We start from the raw sequence: 17116 nt of genomic DNA, 5'->3' as shown, positions 1-17116 counted from the left end.
CTTGGGAATCCTCGGGAATTCCAGGAATCCTCAGGAATTCCAATCCTGGGTTTTCCCTCCCCGCTCTTTTCCCCATCCTTTGGGAATGAAATTCCTTCCCAGCAATCGGCCCGGAGGTGCCACCAGGGGTTTCCCAAAATCCCACGGGATTCATCCAGGCTCAGCCTTTTCCCTCTTTTATTTGGGGCTGCCCTTCCCTGGGCTGGGCCCTGTTCCCTCATCCCAGAATTCCCAAATCCAGCCAGGGAGGAACGACCCACCCCCGACCCCTTTCTGTGAGTTTGGTGTGTTTGAATCCAATTGAAAATAAAAAGAAAAAACAAAACACAACCAACATCTGATTAAATCGGGGAAGGAATAATTTGGGAAGGGCTTGGGGGGATTTTTTTTTTCCTGCCTCGTTCAGTTTTATCCCTGAAAATGTGGAAGATCCCGCTGGAATTGGGTGGGAATTCATGTTTGGATTGGGAGGGGGAGTTCCCTCTCTCTGGGACCCCCCGGGTTGTTCCTGAGGGGGGAATCCCCCATTCCCGCTGCTCCTGGAATGAGGAACCCACGGGAGTGTCCCCCCATCCCCACCCCGGGAATTCCCCTTCCCCAATTCCTGGGGTGTCCCCTCGCTGTCCCCTCACCCCCAGGGCCCTTTGTGGGGCACAGCCCCCCAGGCCCCTCCCTTTCCTAATTCCCCATCTCTGTTCCTGTTCCCATTCTCCTCCCCAATTCCCTTCCCATTCCCATCTCCATTCTCCATCCCTGTTCCCAATCCCCTCCCCAGTTCTCTTCCCATGCCCATTCCCCATTCTCATTTCCCATCCCTGTTCCCTTTTGCATTCCCCTCCCCAATTCTATTCCCATTCCATTTCCTATTCCCATTCCTATTTCCATTCCCTTCCATTTCCCAGTTCCCTTTCCCATCCCCATTCCCGTTCCCTTCCCATCCCCAATCCCATTCCCACCCCATTCCCATTCTCAATTCCATTCCCATTCCTCATTCCCATTCCTGTCCCCATTCCCATTCTCCGTTCCCATTCCCCATTCCCCAATCCCATTCCTGTTCCCATTCCCTCCCATCCCCATTCCCATCCCCATTCCCAATTCCCAATCCCATTCCCAGTCCCCCCTCACCAGTGTTGCTGCCCACCCCCCCCCCAGCTCATCCTCATGGGATTGGGGGGGTCGAGGGGACCCTAAAACATTCCCGGGGTCCCCCCCCGGCTTTAGGGGATTTGGGGGAACCCCTCCGTTAAAGGGGGATCCCCCAGCAGGGGGAGGGGGCGGGATCCCCCTTTTCCGGTGGGATTTGGGGGAACCCCCCCATTGTAGGGCGGGGGGGGGTCCCGCTGTCCCCTCCCCCCTCCGCAAAGCGGCTCCCGAGGGGGGAGAGGCAGAGAAAGGGGGGGATTCCCCGCCCCTCCCCCCTCAGGGATTCCCCTCCCCCCTTTTTCCATCATGGGGGGGGGGAGGGGACGTTGCCATGGCAACAAGAGGGGCAGGGGAGGAGGGGGAGGGGAATCACCCGGATCGGCCGCGCGCAGCCGCGAGGGGCCGGCACCGGAAACCCCCCCCCAAAAATCCCAAACGGCCCCAGTCGGGCATCCCCCACCCCAAAATGGGCATCCCCCCCAAAGAGAGCATCCCCCTCCCCAAAATGGGCATCCCCCCCAAAGAGAGCATCCCCCTCCCCAAAATGGGCATCCCCCCGCCCCAAAATGAGAATCCCTCTCCCCAAAATGGGCATCCCCCCCAAACGGCCCCAATCGGGCATCCCCCTCCCCAAAATGGGCATCCCCCCACCCCAAAATGAGAATCCCGCTCCCCAAAATGGGCATCCCCCTCCCCAAAATGGGCATCCCCCCCAAACGGCCCCAATCGGGCATCCCCCTCCCCAAAATGGGCATCCCCCCACCCCAAAATGAGAATCCCGCTCCCCAAAATGGGCATCTCCTCACCCCAAAATGAGCATCCCCCTCCAAAGCGGGCATCCCTCCCCAAAATTAGAGTTCCCCCTCCCCAAAATGGGCATCCCCCTCCCCGTTCCCGCCCCGGGCATCCCCCATTCCCCAAAACCGGGCCTCGCCCCCAGACCGGGCATCGCCCCAAAACCGGGCATCCCTCCCCCCCCAAAAAAGGAGCATCTCCCACCACAAAGGGGATCCGCCCCAAACCGGGCATCTCCTCCCCCCGAAAATTTGCGTCCCCCCCACCCCTAAACCAGGCATCCCCTTCCCCCCCATCCTCCGCACCGGGCATCTCCTCCCTCACCGGGCAACCCCAAACCGGGAATCCCCCGCCCCGGGCATCCCCCCCGCCCCACCGGGTTTTCCCTTCCCCTCGTCCTCCCACCGGATCGAGCATCCCCCCCGCGCCCCCGCCCCACCGGGAATCCCCCCACCCTGCACCGGGTACAACCCCCACCCCGGGAATCCTGACCCCCCCCAGCCCCGGGAATCCTGACCCCCCACCCCCGGGAATCCTGACCCCCCCACCCCCGGGAATCCTGACCCCCCCACCCCTGGGAATCCTGACCCCCCCACCCCTGGGAATCCTGACCCCCCACCCCTGGGAATCCTGACCCCCCACCCCCGGGAATCCTGACCCCCCCCACCCCTGAGAATCCTGACCCCCCACCCCCGGGAATCCTGACCCCCCCACCCCGGGAATCCTGACCCCCCCCACTCCTGGGAATCCTGACCCCCCCCACCCCTGGGAATCCTGACCCCCCCCACCCCCGGGAATCCTGACCCCCCACCCCGGGAATCCTGACCCCCCCCACCCCGGGAATCCTGACCCCCCACCCCGGGAATCCTGACCCCCCCCACCCCGGGAATCCTGACCCCCCACCCCGGGAATCCTGACCCCCCCCCACCCCCGGGAATCCTGACCCCCCCCACCCCTGGGAATCCTGACCCCCCACCCCTGGGAATCCTGACCTCCCCCACCCCTGGGAATCCTGACGCCCCCCACCCCCGGGAATCCTGACCCCCCACCCCCGGGAATCCTGACCCCCCCCCACTCCTGGGAATCCTGACCCCCCCCAGCCCCGGGAATCCTGACCCCACACCGGGGACCCCCCAGCACCGGGAAACCCCCCCCCCCCCCGCCTCACCGGGTACCATTCCCAGCACCGGGAATCCCCCCCTGTACCGGGAATCTCCTTCCCCCTGCACCAGGTGCCTCCCCCCGCTATGGATACCGGGTATCCCCCCCCCACTATGGATTTCCACCCCCCTGTACCGGGAATCCCCCCACCCCTGCACCGGGAATCCTGACCCCGCCCCCCGGCTCACCGGGTACCGCCCCCAGCACGGGAATCCCCCTCCCCTCGTACCGGGAATCCCCCCACCCCTGCACTGTGTACCCCCCGTCCCCGAACCCGGTATCCCCCCCCCCGTACCGGGAATCCCCCCACCCCTGCACCGGTTCCCATCCCCCCGTACTGGTTGATCCCCCCAGCACCGGGAATCCCCCTCCCCCCGCACCGGGGATCTCCCCCCGCCCCGCCCCCGCCCCTGCAGCATCCCCGCCCCCACCCCAGCACCGGGCGGGGATTGCGGGGGTGGAGCGGGGACGGACACACGGACACACGGACAGGGACAACGGACACACAGACAGGGGACAGCACAAGGGCACACAGACAGGGACACACGGACAGAGAACAGGGACAAACAGACACGCGCGTGTCACACCCCCCCACACGCACTCTCTGGGCACACCCAGCGCTGCTCACACCTCCCTTGCACACCCGCCCCGCACACCCCCCCGTGCGCTTCTCGCTCCACACAACGCCCCTTGCACGCCCCAATTCACACCTCCCTTGCACGCCCTGCTTGTTCTCACCCCACCCCTTGCACGCACCCCCGCGCAAGACGCCTTGTGCCCCCCCTGCTTTGCACACCCCACCGTGCACAACCAACCTCGCACACCCCAATTCACACCCCCAATTCACACCCCCAATTCACATCCCCCGTGCACACCACCCCTTGCACACTCCGATTCACACCCCCCTCGCACACCCCACCTGCACACCTCCATTTCACAACCCTGTTCTCACCCCCCTTGCACGCCCCCCTCGCAAAACCCCCTGTGCACCCCCTGCTTTGCACACGCCCCTTGCACACCACACCCCCACACCCTCTGTACACACTACCCTGTGCACACCAGCCCTTGCACACCCCAATTCCCACCCCCTGTTCACACACCCCAATTCACACCCCTGTGCACACCACGCCTTGCACACCCCCAATTCACACCACCCCTTGCACACACCCCAATTTCACACCTCCCCTGTTCACACCCCTTGTACACTCCCGAGTCACACCCCCCGTGCACTCCACAATTCACACCCTAATTCACACCCCCTGTTCACACTCCCCGTTCACACACCTTGCACACCACGCCTTGCACACCCCCAATTCACCCCTCCTTGCACACCCCCAATTTCACACCTCCCCTGTTCACACCCCAATTCACACCCCCCTTGCACGCCATCCCTTGCACACCCCCAATTCACCCCCCCGTGCAGTCCACAATTCACACCCCCTGTTCACACACCCCAATTCACACCCCCTTGCACACCCCCAATTCACACCCCCTGTTCACACACCCCAATTCACACCCCCTTGCACACCCCCTTGCACACACCCCTAGTTCACACCCGCCATGCAGACCACCCCTGCACACCCCCCTTGCACACCCCCCTCGCCCCCCCCGCGCTTTGTTCCTCACCCCCTGCCCACCCTAAACCCCTCCCTGTGCTCACACTCACCCCCCCCCCCTTTGCACACCCCCCAAACACCGGGGGGGGCTCTGCAGGAACGGGGGGGACACCCCACCCCCTCCCCCCCACCGCCACCACCCCCGGGGACACCGAGGGCTCTGAGGGGGACACGGGCGTGTGCAAGGCCACCCCGGGGGGGACTGACTGTCCCGGTGTCACCGGGGGGTCCCCGAGGGGGTGACACCGACAAGTTGGGCGTGTGCAAGGCCACCCTGGGGGGGCTGTCCCGGTGTCACCGGGGGGTCCCCGGGGCGGGGGGGTCCCCACGGGGATGGGCGGCTGAATTTATCCGCAGCGGCCACGGGGAAGCCCCGGAAAACCCCCGGGAACCACCGGGAAGCTCCGGAAAGCACCGGGAGAGCCCCGGAAAGCACCGGAAAACCCCCGGGAAGCTCCGGAAAGCACCAGGAGGCTCCGGGGAGCCCCCGGGAACCCCCCGGAAAACACCGGAAGGCCCCGGGAACCACCGGGAGAGCCCCGGGAAGCACCGGGAGCCCCCTGGGAAGCCCCGGGAACCACCGGGAGGCCCCGGGGAACCCCCCGGAAAACACCGGGAGGCTCCGGGGAGCCCCCGGGAACCACCGGGAGAGCCCCGGAAAGCATCGGGAGCCCCCTGGGAAGCCCCGGGAAGCTCCGGAGAACCACCGGGAGGCTCCTGGAAGCCCCGGGAAGCACCGGGGAGCCTTGGGAAGCACCGGGAGGCCCCGGGAAGCCCAGGAAAGCCCCGGGAATCACCGGCAGAGGCGGCGGGGCGGGCGCTCGCGGCTGCGCCTGTGGAAGCGGCTCCGCGGCGACGGCGCCGCATCTCCTCCCGCAGCCCCCGCGGGGCCGCCCCCGCGCTGGGGAAAGCGAGGCACGGCCCGGCCGGGAGGGGCTCTCCGGGCTCGCCCCCGGCCCCCGGAGCCCCCCGGGAGCCCGCCGGGCCATGGGCAGCGCCCCGGGGCAGCGCAGGCCGGGGGCTGGCGGCAGGTGGGTGGATTTGGGGGATTTTGGGGGGTCAGGGAGGGGTGGGGACCCCCCTCAGCTCCAGGGGGGGTGGTGGTGATGGGGAACCCCGCGGGAATCCCCGAATTGCCGGGAATCCCCCGCTCGGGAGGGTCTCACCGTGGGGAGGGGGTACCCGGTTTTCGGTGTTGGGGGGTTTGGGGGTTCCCCGGGGGTTCCCCGGTGCTCTGGGCGTGTCCGGGGCCTGTCCAGGCTCCCCCCGGTGCGGCGGGAGGGGAGGGGGCCCAGGGATGGCGGGGGGGGGGCGGGAGGAGCCCCCGGCGGTGACAATGGGGACGCGCCGGGAGTGACAGAGCGCGGCTAAAAATACCCCGGGCCGCCCCCCCCGCCCGCATCGCCGCCTCAAGGTCACTGCCCTGCCGAGGGGGGGGGGACACGGGGGCGGGGAAGACCCCCCGGACCCCCCTCCCTCCTCTCCCTCCCCCTCCCTCCCTCCCCCGTCCCCGCACGCCGCCCTTGTCGCCAGTGTCGCTCCGCCGAGCCCGGAGCCGGCAGCGCCCGCCGCCCCCCCGGGACCCCCGGGACCCCCGGAGACCCCCGGAGACCCCCCGGGACCCCCCGGAACGCGGGGCCGCGACAAGTGAGCGGGAGAGGGGGTGGCAGAGGAGGGGGGGGGGGGGGACACCAAGGGGTGGCAGCGGCAAGGAGACCCTGGGGGTGGCACCGGCGAGGAGGGGACACCCCAGGGTGGCAGTGGAGGGGGGACATTCCGGAGGTGGCAGAAGGGAGGACACCAAGGGGTGGCAGCGGCAAGGAGGAGACCCTGGGGGTGGCAGTGATAGAGGGGGACACCCCAGGGTGGCAGTGGTAGGGGGGACACCCCCAAGGCGGAGGAGGGACACCCCAGGGTGGCAGGGGTGAGGGGGACACCCCAGGGGTGGCGTTCCCCGGTGTGGGGTGTGGGGACAGAGTGGGTGGGGACAATGGGGATGTCTGCCTGTGGGTGTGGGGACAGCGGGGACTCCCTCCTTGAGGGGTGTGAGTTCTGTTTGTGGGTGACAAAGATGGGGACAATGGGGACTCCCTCCTTGAGGGGTGTGGGTCCTGTTTGTGGGGTGACAAGGATGGGGACAATGGGGACTCCCTCCTTGAGGGGTGTGGGTCCTGTTTGTGGGTGATGAGGGTGGGGACAATGGGGATTTCCTCTCTCCGGGGAGGGGGACATCAGGGACGCCCTCGCTGCGGGTGTGGGGATGGCGGGGATGTCCTGTCTGGGGGGTGACAAGGGTGGGGACAATGGGGACTCCCTCTTTGTGGGGTGTGGGTCCTGTTTGTGGGTGATGAGGGTGGGGACAATGGGGATTTCCTCCCTCCGGGGGGGAAATGGGTGTGGGGATGGCGGGGATGTCCTGTCTGGGGGGTGACAAGGATGGGGACAATGGGGACTCCCTCTTTGTGGGGTGTGGGTCCTGTTTGTGGGTGACAAAGATGGGGACAATGGGGATGTCCTGTCTGTGGGGTGTTGTGGTGTGGTGACACCAGGGACACTCTTCTGGTGTGTGTTTGTGGTGTGGGGACACCACTGTGGTGTGGTGACACCAGGGACACCCTCCCTGTTGGATTTCTACTGTGGGGACACCATTGTGGTGTGGTGACACTGGGGCCACCCTCCCTGGCGTGTTTGTGGTGTGGGGACACCACTGCGGTGTGGTGACACTGGGGCCACCCTCCCTGGTGTGTCTGTGGTGTGGGGACACCAGGGACACTCTCCCTGCTCGGGGCACCCCCAGCTGACGGACTGAGGGTATTTGGGGGTCCCCCGTCCTTGGGGACAACGTGGCCGCTGTCACCAAAGGCGTGGGCGCGGTTTTGGCCTTGGTGACACTCGGAGTGGCACTGCGGGTTTGGCCACCAGCTGCTGGGGTGGCATTGGTGACACGAGGGGTGACACCCATGGCACTGAGGGGTGACACTGGTGGCACAGAGGGGTGGCACAGGTGGCACAGGGGGTGGCACAGGTGGCACAGGGCAGTGACACCCATGTCACAGCCCGGTGACACCCGGCTCAGCGCCCACCAAACCCAGGGGGTCCCTGTGCCACAAACACGGCGGTGACACCGCAGTGACACGTCCGGCTGTCCCCGCTGTCACCCCCGGGGTGGCACCACGGGGCCCTCGCGGCCTCGACGGGGACCTTGGGGACACACCGGGGCCTTCCCGCCCCTCGCGACCTTCCCGGTGACCTTGTCCCACCCCTGGGGTTCCCACACTGGGTGGGGACCTTGGGGACCTCGGGGACCCCTCCCCAGCCGTGGGAACTCCCGCCCTGCCCTGGGGGGTCCTGTGCCATTTTTTGGGGTACCCCCCTGCCCGAGGGCTCTGTGACCATCCCGGGGGTGGCGGCCGGGGCGGTGTCGCCCCCCGGGCTGTCCCTGTCCCCTGTCCCGGCGGGGGCGGGAGCGGCTTTTGTCCTCGGGGCCGGGCCCGGCGCGGGGAGGGGGCGGCGCGGCGGGTCCTTTGTCTGGGGACGGCGGCGCGGTGGTGGCGGCCGAGGGGAGGGGGCGTGGGGACCCCCCTCCGCAGCCGCCGGGAGCCCCCGGCACCGCCCAAAGCAGGTAGAGGCTCCCCCGGGCCAGGGGATCCCCCGTTCGGGTTGGGAAGGAGGGGGATGGCGCTGTCGCTGTCGCTGTCACCGCTCGGGGACAGGGGCTGGTCTCGGTGTCCCCGCACCCGGCGGGGCTCCGGGGAGGGGTTTTCTCTTTTCTCGGGGATTCCCCGGCGCGGCGGCGGGGCCGGGGGAGTTTCGGCTTGTCCCCGTTGTCACCTCCTGTGCCACCCCCCCCTGAGCTCTGGGGGACACCCCGGGGGTGGCACCGGGGCCCGTCCTGATTTGGGGACCCCCCCCCAATCCCCCCCAAAGATGCGCTGCCCGGGGGGGGTGACACAGAGGGAGGTGACACGGGGGGAGGTGACACAGAGGGGGGTGACACAGAGGGGGGTGACACAGAGGAGGGTGGCACGGAGGGGGCTCCAGATGTCACCGCTATTGTCACCCCCGCGTGTCCCCCCTGAGCTTTTTGGGGAGCAGCGCGGCCTCTTCCCTCTCTGCCTCTCTGTGCCCCCCAAAAATCCCACCGAGCCCCCTGCCCTGCCCTTGGGGACACGGTGACAGCGGCGGCGCCTCCCCCGGGCGGGTTGCGGGGGCGGGGGGCTCCTGCGGGGGCCGGGGGCTCCTGCGGGGGCGGGGGGCTCCTGCGGGGGCGGGGGGCTCCTGCGGGGGCCGGGGGCTCCTGCGGGCCCCGCCAGCTGCTCCCCGCCCGGGACATATGGCCGGGCCCTGGAGCCGCGCGGGTTTGGCCGCGGATTTGGCGGCTCTGACGCACTCGGTGCCCCCCGGGCCAACCCCGGGGACCGCGGGGAGCCCCCGGTGACCCCGGCCCGGGTCACATCCCGAGCCACCCTCAGTGTCCCCAACCCCTCCATGGGGCTGTCCCTCTGTCCCCAGCCTGCCCCCCCCACCCCAAATTCCTGCCCCACCCCGCGGCGGTGCCCGGGCCGGAATTAGCGGGCGGGGAATAAATAAATCACCCGCCTTTGGGGAGCCTTTGGGGCCGCGCTATTTTTAGCCTCCTCCCCTCCTCTGCAGTTGCTCCCGGGCAGCGCCGCCGCTCCGGGGCCCCTTGTCACCCCGCTGTCACCCCGCTGTCACCTCGGTGTCACCGCCGAGGGGCTGGGGGCTGCTGTGGGTCATCCATGGGGTCCCCCCGGCCGTGTCCCCCCTCCTGGAGGTGCTGTCATAACTGGTGTCACCGTCAGTGTCACCTTTGCTGTCGTGGCCGGTGTCACTCTCAGTGTCACCTTTGCTGTCACCCCAGGGTGGTGGCATCGCCAGCCCTGCCATATCCATTATCCCCATGTGGGGACATGCCCTGCCACCCCAGGGTGTCCTGCTGCCGTGTCACATCCCCTTGGTGGCCTCGGCTCAAGGACACAGGGGGACAGTGAACGGGGTGCAGTGTCCCCATCCCTGCCGTGGGGACAATGGGGACACTCAGGTCATCCCTGCATGGAGCAGGGGATGGAGCCACCACCCTTGGGGACAGGGACAGGGGAAGGGACAGGGACAGGGGATAGGAGACAGGGGACAGGGGACAGGGATAGGGGACAGGGGACAGGGATAGGGGACAAGGACAGCAGGCCATCCCGGGATCTGGGGATTCCCACTGGGTCCGTCCCTGTGGATGCTCAGGGAGGAGACAGGGACAGGGGACAGGGAATAGGGACAGAGGACCCGGACAGGGGACAGGGACAGGGGACAGGGACAGGGGACAGGGGATAAGGGACAAGGACAGGGGACAGGGGGACAGGAGTCAGGGGACCCAGACAGGGGACCTGGGCAGGGAGTAGGGGACAGGGACAGGGACAAGGACAGCAGGCCATCCACCATGCCGGAATTCCCTGCAGATGCTCGGCCAGAGGACAGTGACAGGGGACAGGGACAGGGACAAGGTGCAGTGACAGGGGACAGGGACAGTGACAAGGGACAGAGACAGGGACAAGGACATCAGGCCATCCACCATGCCGGGATTCCCTGCAGATGCTCGGCCAGAGGACAGGGAACAGGGACAGAGACAGGGACAGGGACATCAGGCCATCCGCCATGCGGGAATTCCCTGCGGGTGCCCCCAGGGCGGGAGGCGCCCCGGGCCCTCCTCACCCGGAGCGCTGAAACCCCCCCGGAGCGGCGCCTCATGAAATATTCACTGTCCCCAACCCGCGGTGGCCTCACCCACCCCCCATCCCGGGCGACAAAAAAATTAAACTTTTCCTCTCTGCGGGGCCTGGCCCAGCCTCAGGAGAAAAGGAAAAAAAACCAAACCAACATTTCCCCTCCATCCCTGCCCGCTGCGGCTTTTTTTTTTATTATTTTTTTCCCTCTCCCCCTGACGCCGAATATTAAAAAGAAATCGGAGCCCATTTTCCTGCGATAAATTTGGCAGAAGGGAGAGAAAACGATCCCGGCTCTGGAGGGGAGCCAGGGCCCGGCTGCGCACCGGGAGCAGCTGGGGCTGGAGCCCGGCCACGCTCCGCAGCCCCCGGGGGAACCGGGGAACGGGGGAACGGGGGGTCCCCGGGCGGCCCGGCCCCCCCGAGGGACCCTGGTGGCACCGGGGGCTGTCGCCGGGCTGGTGGCACCGCTGTGCCGCTGTGCTGGAGGCCCCAAACCGCGGGAGGTGCTGCAGGGGATGGGGAGAGGGTTAAAGGGATGGGGTTTGTTGTTTGGGGGGTTTGTTGTGGGGTGTTGTGTAAGGGGGGTTTGTGTGGGGCAGAGCTTTGTGGAGTGGGGTTGGTGTAACAGGGCTGCTGGTGCAGTGGGGTTTAGTGTGGTGCAGCACTTCAGTAATGGGGTTTTAGTGTGACACAGCCCCCTGTGCTATGGGATCCTTGGTGCAATGGGGTTTTTGTGTGGTGCAGCCCCTCACCTAATGGGGTTTTAGTGTGACACAGCCCCCTGTGCTATGGGATCCTTGGTGCAATGGGGTTTTTGTACGGTGCAGCACTTCAGGAATGGGGTTTTAGTGTGACACAGCCCCCTGTGCTATGGGATCCTTGTGCTATGGGATCCTTGTGCTATGGGATCCTTGGTGCAATGGGGTTTTTGTGTGGTGCAGCCCCTCACCTAATGGGGTTTTAGTGTGACATAGCCCCCTGTGCTATGGGATCCTTGGTGCAGTGGGGTTTTTGTGTGGTGCAGCACCTTACCTAACAGGGTTTTCGTGTGATGTAACCCCTCGTGCAGTGGGGTTTTTGTATGGTGCACCCCGCTGTTCAGTGGGGTCCTTGGTGCAATAGGGCCACTCGTGCTGTGGGGGTTTAGTGTGACACATTCCCCCGTGCTATGGGGTTTTCTTGGTGTAATAGGGCCCCTCGTGCAATGGAGTTTTTGTGTGGTGCAGCCCCTCCTGCAATGGGGTTTTAGTGTGACACAGCCCCCTGTGCTATGGGGTTTTCTTGGTGCAATAGAGCCCCTCGTGCAATGGGGTTTTTATATGGTGCAGCCCCCCCGTGCACTGGAGTTTTAGTGTGGTGCAGCCCCTCATAGGGCCGCTCATGGAATGGGATGTTTGTATGGTGCAGTCCCTCATGCAGTGGGGTTTTTGTACAGTGCAGCTCCTCTCCTAATGGGGTTTTCATCTGACATAACCCCTCATGCAATGGGGCTTTTTGTATGGTGCAGATCCTCATGAGTTTGGGTTGTTGGTGCAATAGGGCCGCTCCTGCAATGAGGTGCAGCCCCTCATGGAATGGGGTTGGTGCAATAAGACCCCTCGTGCTATGGGGGTTTTGTATGGTGCAGCCCCTCCTGCAATGGGGTTTTAGTGTGACACAGTCCCCTATGCCATGGGGTCCTTGGTGCAATACGGCCACTCGTGCAATGGGGTTTTAGCATGGTGCAGCCTCTCATGCAAAGGGGTTTTAGTGTGACGCAGCCTCCCGTGGAACGGGGTTCTTGATGCAATAGGGCCCCTCGTGCAGTGGGGTTTTAGTATGACACAGCCCCCCATGCAATGGGGTTTTTAGTGTGATGCAGCCCTTCGTGCCATGGGGTTGTTGTTGCAGTAGGGCCCCTTGTGCAGTGGGGTTTTTGTACGGTGCAGCCTCTCCTACAGTGGGGTTTTTGTGTGACACAGCCCCCCGTCCAATGGGGTTTTTAGTGTGATGCAGCCCCTCATGCAAAAGGGTTTTAGTGTGACACAGCCCCCTGTGCAGTGGGGTTTTAGTGTGGTGCAGCCCTTCATGGAATGGGGTTGTTGGTGCAGTAGGGCCCCCCATGGGATGGGGCTTTTGTGTAGTGCAGCCTCCTGTGCTATGGGGTTCTTGGTGCAATAGGGCCGCCCATGCAGTGGGGTTTTTAATATGGTGCAGCCCCTCATGCAAAGGGGTTTTAGTGTGACACAGCCCCCCGTGCTATGGGGATTTACTGTGACACAGCCGCCTATGCCATGGGGTCCTTGGTGCAATACGGCCACTCGTGCAATGGGGTTTTAGCATGGTGCAGCCTCTCATGCAAAGGGGTTTTAGTGTGACGCAGCCTCCCGTGGAACGGGGTTCTTGGTGCAATAGGACCCCTCGTGGAATGGGGTTTTTATATGGTGCAGCCCCTCGTGGAATGGGGTTCTTGGTGTAATAGGACCACTCGTGCTATGGAGGTTTTGTGTGACACAGCCCCTCGTGCAATGGGGTTTTTATGTGGTGCAGTTCCTCGTCCAACGGGGTTTTAGTGTGACACAGCCCCTCGTGCCAAGGGGTTTTAGTGTGGTGCAGCCTCTCATGCAATCGGGCTCTTGGTGCAATAGGGCCGCTCGTGGAATGGGATGTTTCAAGGCACTTCTGCAGAAAAAAATTTGGGGTATTTTTGGGCCAATTTTGGGTTATTTTTGGGGGGATCCTAACCCCCAACTCCTCCCCCAGTAGAAATTTGTGGGGACTTTGGGGAGGAACTTTAAGGGACTTTCGGGGGATAATTTAGATTATTTTTGGGTCGATTTTGGGTTATTTTTAGGGGGGTCCTGAAGCCGCCCCAAGGGAAATTTGGGAATCCGGTGGGGGAATTTTAAGGGGATTTTGGGGTGAATTTGGGATATTTTTTGGGACAATGCTTTGGGGCTTTGGGCAGAAATTTCAAGACACTTTTTGGGGGATAATTTAGATTATTTTGGGTTATTTTGTGTTATTTTTAACCCCATCTCTCCCTCCCCAGGTGCTCTACTGGCGCCAGGGCTGGGTCGGGGATAATTTGGGGTTTTTTGGGGTCTTTTTGGGGGAATTTTAGGGAACAATTTGGGGTATTTTTGGGAGAAATCTGGGGGCTTTGGGGAGGAATTTCAAGGCACTTTTGGGGAACAATTTGGGGCAGTTTTGGGGACAATTTGGGGTATTTTTGGGAGAAAATTTTGGAGCAGTCCCTCATGCAGTGGGGTTTTTGTACGGCGCAGCTCCTCCCCTAATGGGGCTTTTGTGTGACATAACCCCTCGTGCTGTGGGGTTTTTTGTACAGTGCAGATCCTTGTGAGTTTGGGTTATTGGTGCAATAGGGCCGCTCCTGCAATGGGGTGCAGTTCCTCACTTAATGGGGTTTTTGTGTGATGCAGCCCTTTGTGCAATGGGGTTGGTGCAATAAGACTCCTCGTGCTATGGGGTTCTTGTATGGTGCAGCCCCTCATGGAACGGGTTTGTTGGTGCAATAGGGCCCCACATGCAATGGGGTTTTTAGTGTGACACATTCCCCCATGCAGTGAGGTTCTTGATGCAATAGGACCCCTCGTGCAATGGGGTTTTTGTGTGGCACAGCCCCTCATGGAACGGGGTTCGTGGTGCAATAGGGCCTCTCATGCAATGGGGTTTTGGTGTGACACAGCCCCTCATGCAATGGGGTTTTTAGTGTGATGCAGCCCTTCGTCCCATGGGGTTGTTGGTGCAATAGGGCCCCTTGTGCAGTGGGGTTTTAGTGTGATGCAGCCCTGTGTGCAGTGGGGTTTTCATGTAATGAAACCCCCCGTGCAGTGGGGCTCTTGGTGCAATAGGACCCCACGCGCAATGGGGTTTTTTGTATGGTGCAGCCCCTCGTGCAATGGGGGTTGTTGGTGCAATAGGGCCCCACGTGCAATGGGGTTTTATTGTGACACAGCTCCCCATCCAGTGGGGTTTTCTTGTGGTGCAGATCCTCGTGCAACAAGGTTGTTGGTGCAATGGGGCACCCCCCTGTGCAATGGGGTTTTTACATGTGCTGCAGCCCTATCTTTGTGCTGCAGCCCCTGCATTCAATGGGGTTGTTGGTGCAGCAGAGTCCCACATGCAACGGGGTTTTCATGTGGTGCAGCCCCTTGCGCAAAGCGAATTTTGTGTGGTGCAGCCCCTCGGTCAAGGGGGTTGTTGGTGCAATAGGGCCCCTCGTGCAATGGGATTTTAGTGTGGTGCAGCCCCCTTGTGCAGTGGGGTTGTTGGTGCAGTAGAGTCCCTCATGCAATGGGGTTTTCATGTGGTGCAGCCCTTCATGCAATGGGGTTTTTATGTGACGCAACCCTTTGTGTTATGGGGCTTTTCACATGATGCAGCCCCTCATGGAATGGGGGGGTCCTTGGCACAATAGGGCCCCCCGTGCAATGGGGTTTCTGTGTGGTGCAGCCCCTTGTGCAGTGGGGTCGTTGGTGCAACAGAACCTTTTGTGGAATGGAGATTTTTGTTTTATGCAGCCACTTGTGCCATGGGGATATTAGTGTGACACAGCCCCTCATTCCATGGGGACATGGGTGTCACAGCCCCTCATGCCATGAGGGCACTGCTGTGACACAGCCCCATGTGCAGTGGTGACATTGGTGTCACAGCCTCTCATGCCAAGGAGACATTGGTGTCACAGCCCCTCGTTTTCAGGGGACAAGGGTGACACAGGCCCATGTACAATGAGCACACTGGTGTGACAGAGCCCCTCATACCATGGTGGCATTGGTGTGGCACAGCCCCTGTGTGCAATGGGGACACTGGTGTGACACTGCGCTGTGTGCCATGGGGACATTGTGACCCAGCCCCTTGTGTGCAGTGGTGACACTGATGTCACAGCCCCTCATGCAATAGGGACACTGGTGTGACACAGCCCCTCGTGCCATGGGGACATTGCTGTCACAGCCGCTCATGCCATGGGGACACTGGTGTGACAACCCTTCATTCAATGGTGGCATTGGTGTGACACAGAACCCATGTCCAATGGGGACACTGGTGTGACACAGCCCCTCCTGCTAAGGTAACATTGGTGTGTCACAGCCCCTCGTTTTAAGGTGACATTGGTGTCACAGCTCCTCATGCCAAGGTGACATTGGTGTCACAGCCCCTCGTTTTAAGGTGACATTGGTGTCACAGCTCCTCATGCCAAGGTGACATTGGTGTCACAGCCCCTCGTTCCATGGGGACGTCAGTGTCACAGCCCCTCGTTCCTGGCCCTTGCTGCTCCAGGGGACACAGTGACTCCCATGGGTGGCACTGCCAGGGCAGGACCCTCCCGAGCTCTGGGGGTCCCTGCCCTGCCCGGGGGGCTTTGGGGACCCCCTGACCCCCGTGTCCCCTCCCTGGGCAGGCGTGGAGGGAAGCCCATGGCCCCCGGACCCCCGGACCGCCCCCGTGCCCACCCCCGGCCCCGCAGCCCCTGACGGCCCCGGGACCCCCCCGGCCGGCCCCGGGGAGCCCCAGCAGGTACGGGGGGACACCAAGGGGTTGGGGGGATTTGGGGATGTTTTGGGGTGCACTGGGGTGTTTTGGGATGTTTTAGGGGTGTTTAGGGTGCACTGGGGGTCTTTTGGGGTGTTTTGGGGGTGCACTGGGGTGCATTGGGGTGTGTTGGGGATGTTTGGGAATCACTGGGGGTGTTTTGGGTGTTTAGGGTATGTTTTGGGGTGCACTGGGGGTGTTTTGGGGGTATTTTGGGGTGTTTTGGGGGCGGTGAGTGGGGGGCTGCACTGTGGGGAGCGGGGGGCCATGGGGGGTGATGAATTTTGGGGCGCAGCGAATGCAGAGGGTGGGGAGGGGGTCCCGGGGGGCGCTCAGGGGCTGCCATGGGGAGGGGGCCAATTTGGGGGGGCGGGTCCAACCGGGAGGGGGCGTGGCCAAAGGGAGGGGGCGTGGCCAGAGGCGTGGCGCGCCGCTCGTCAGGGAGGGCGGTGCCCGCGCTGACCAATCAGATGGCCGGATGCGCCAAAGCCACGCCCCCAGCCCCGCCTCCCCCGCGCTCCGGTGCCGCCGCCGCCCCCGGGACCGGCTCGGGCTGCGGCGGGACCGGCCCGGCCCGCAGGCCCCGGCACGGCAGGTACCGGGAGCGGCCCGGGGCTGGGGGGAACCACCCCCGGCGGGACCGGGAATAACCGGGAATAACCGGGGGCTGGGGGGAGCCGGACCGGAACACCCCCGGCGGTACCGGCAATAACCGGGGGCTGGGGGGAGCCGGACCGGAACCACCACCGGCGGTACCGGGAATAACCGGGAACAACCAGGGGCTGGGGGGAGCCGGACCGGAACACCCGGCGGTACCGGGAATAACCGGGGCCGGGGTAACCGCAGCGGAGCCCTTTCCCCGGCAGCCCGGGCACGGCGGTTGGGCAGCCCGGGGGTAGCGGGGACGCGCAGCTGCGGCTCGGGCACCGGAATGTCCCGCGGTTCAGGGGAGGGGACAAGGGACAGCGGCGGGGGGGGGGGGGGTGGCGGTGTCCTGGCGGGTCCGCAGCGCGGGGGGGGACACGGGCACGGACACGGGCACGGGCACGGCACCGCGGGCAGGACGTGCCCCTGTCACCTCTCGGGCGGGAGGTGTCTGTGTCCCCACGGCAGGACGTGTCCGTGTCCCCCCCG

This window comes from Zosterops lateralis, assembly GCF_965231275.1.
Source record: "Zosterops lateralis genome assembly, chromosome: 29".
In the NCBI taxonomy this organism is placed as follows: domain Eukaryota; kingdom Metazoa; phylum Chordata; class Aves; order Passeriformes; family Zosteropidae; genus Zosterops; species Zosterops lateralis.
The sequence above is the reverse complement of the archived record's forward strand: the minus strand, read 5'-3'. Positions refer to the sequence as shown.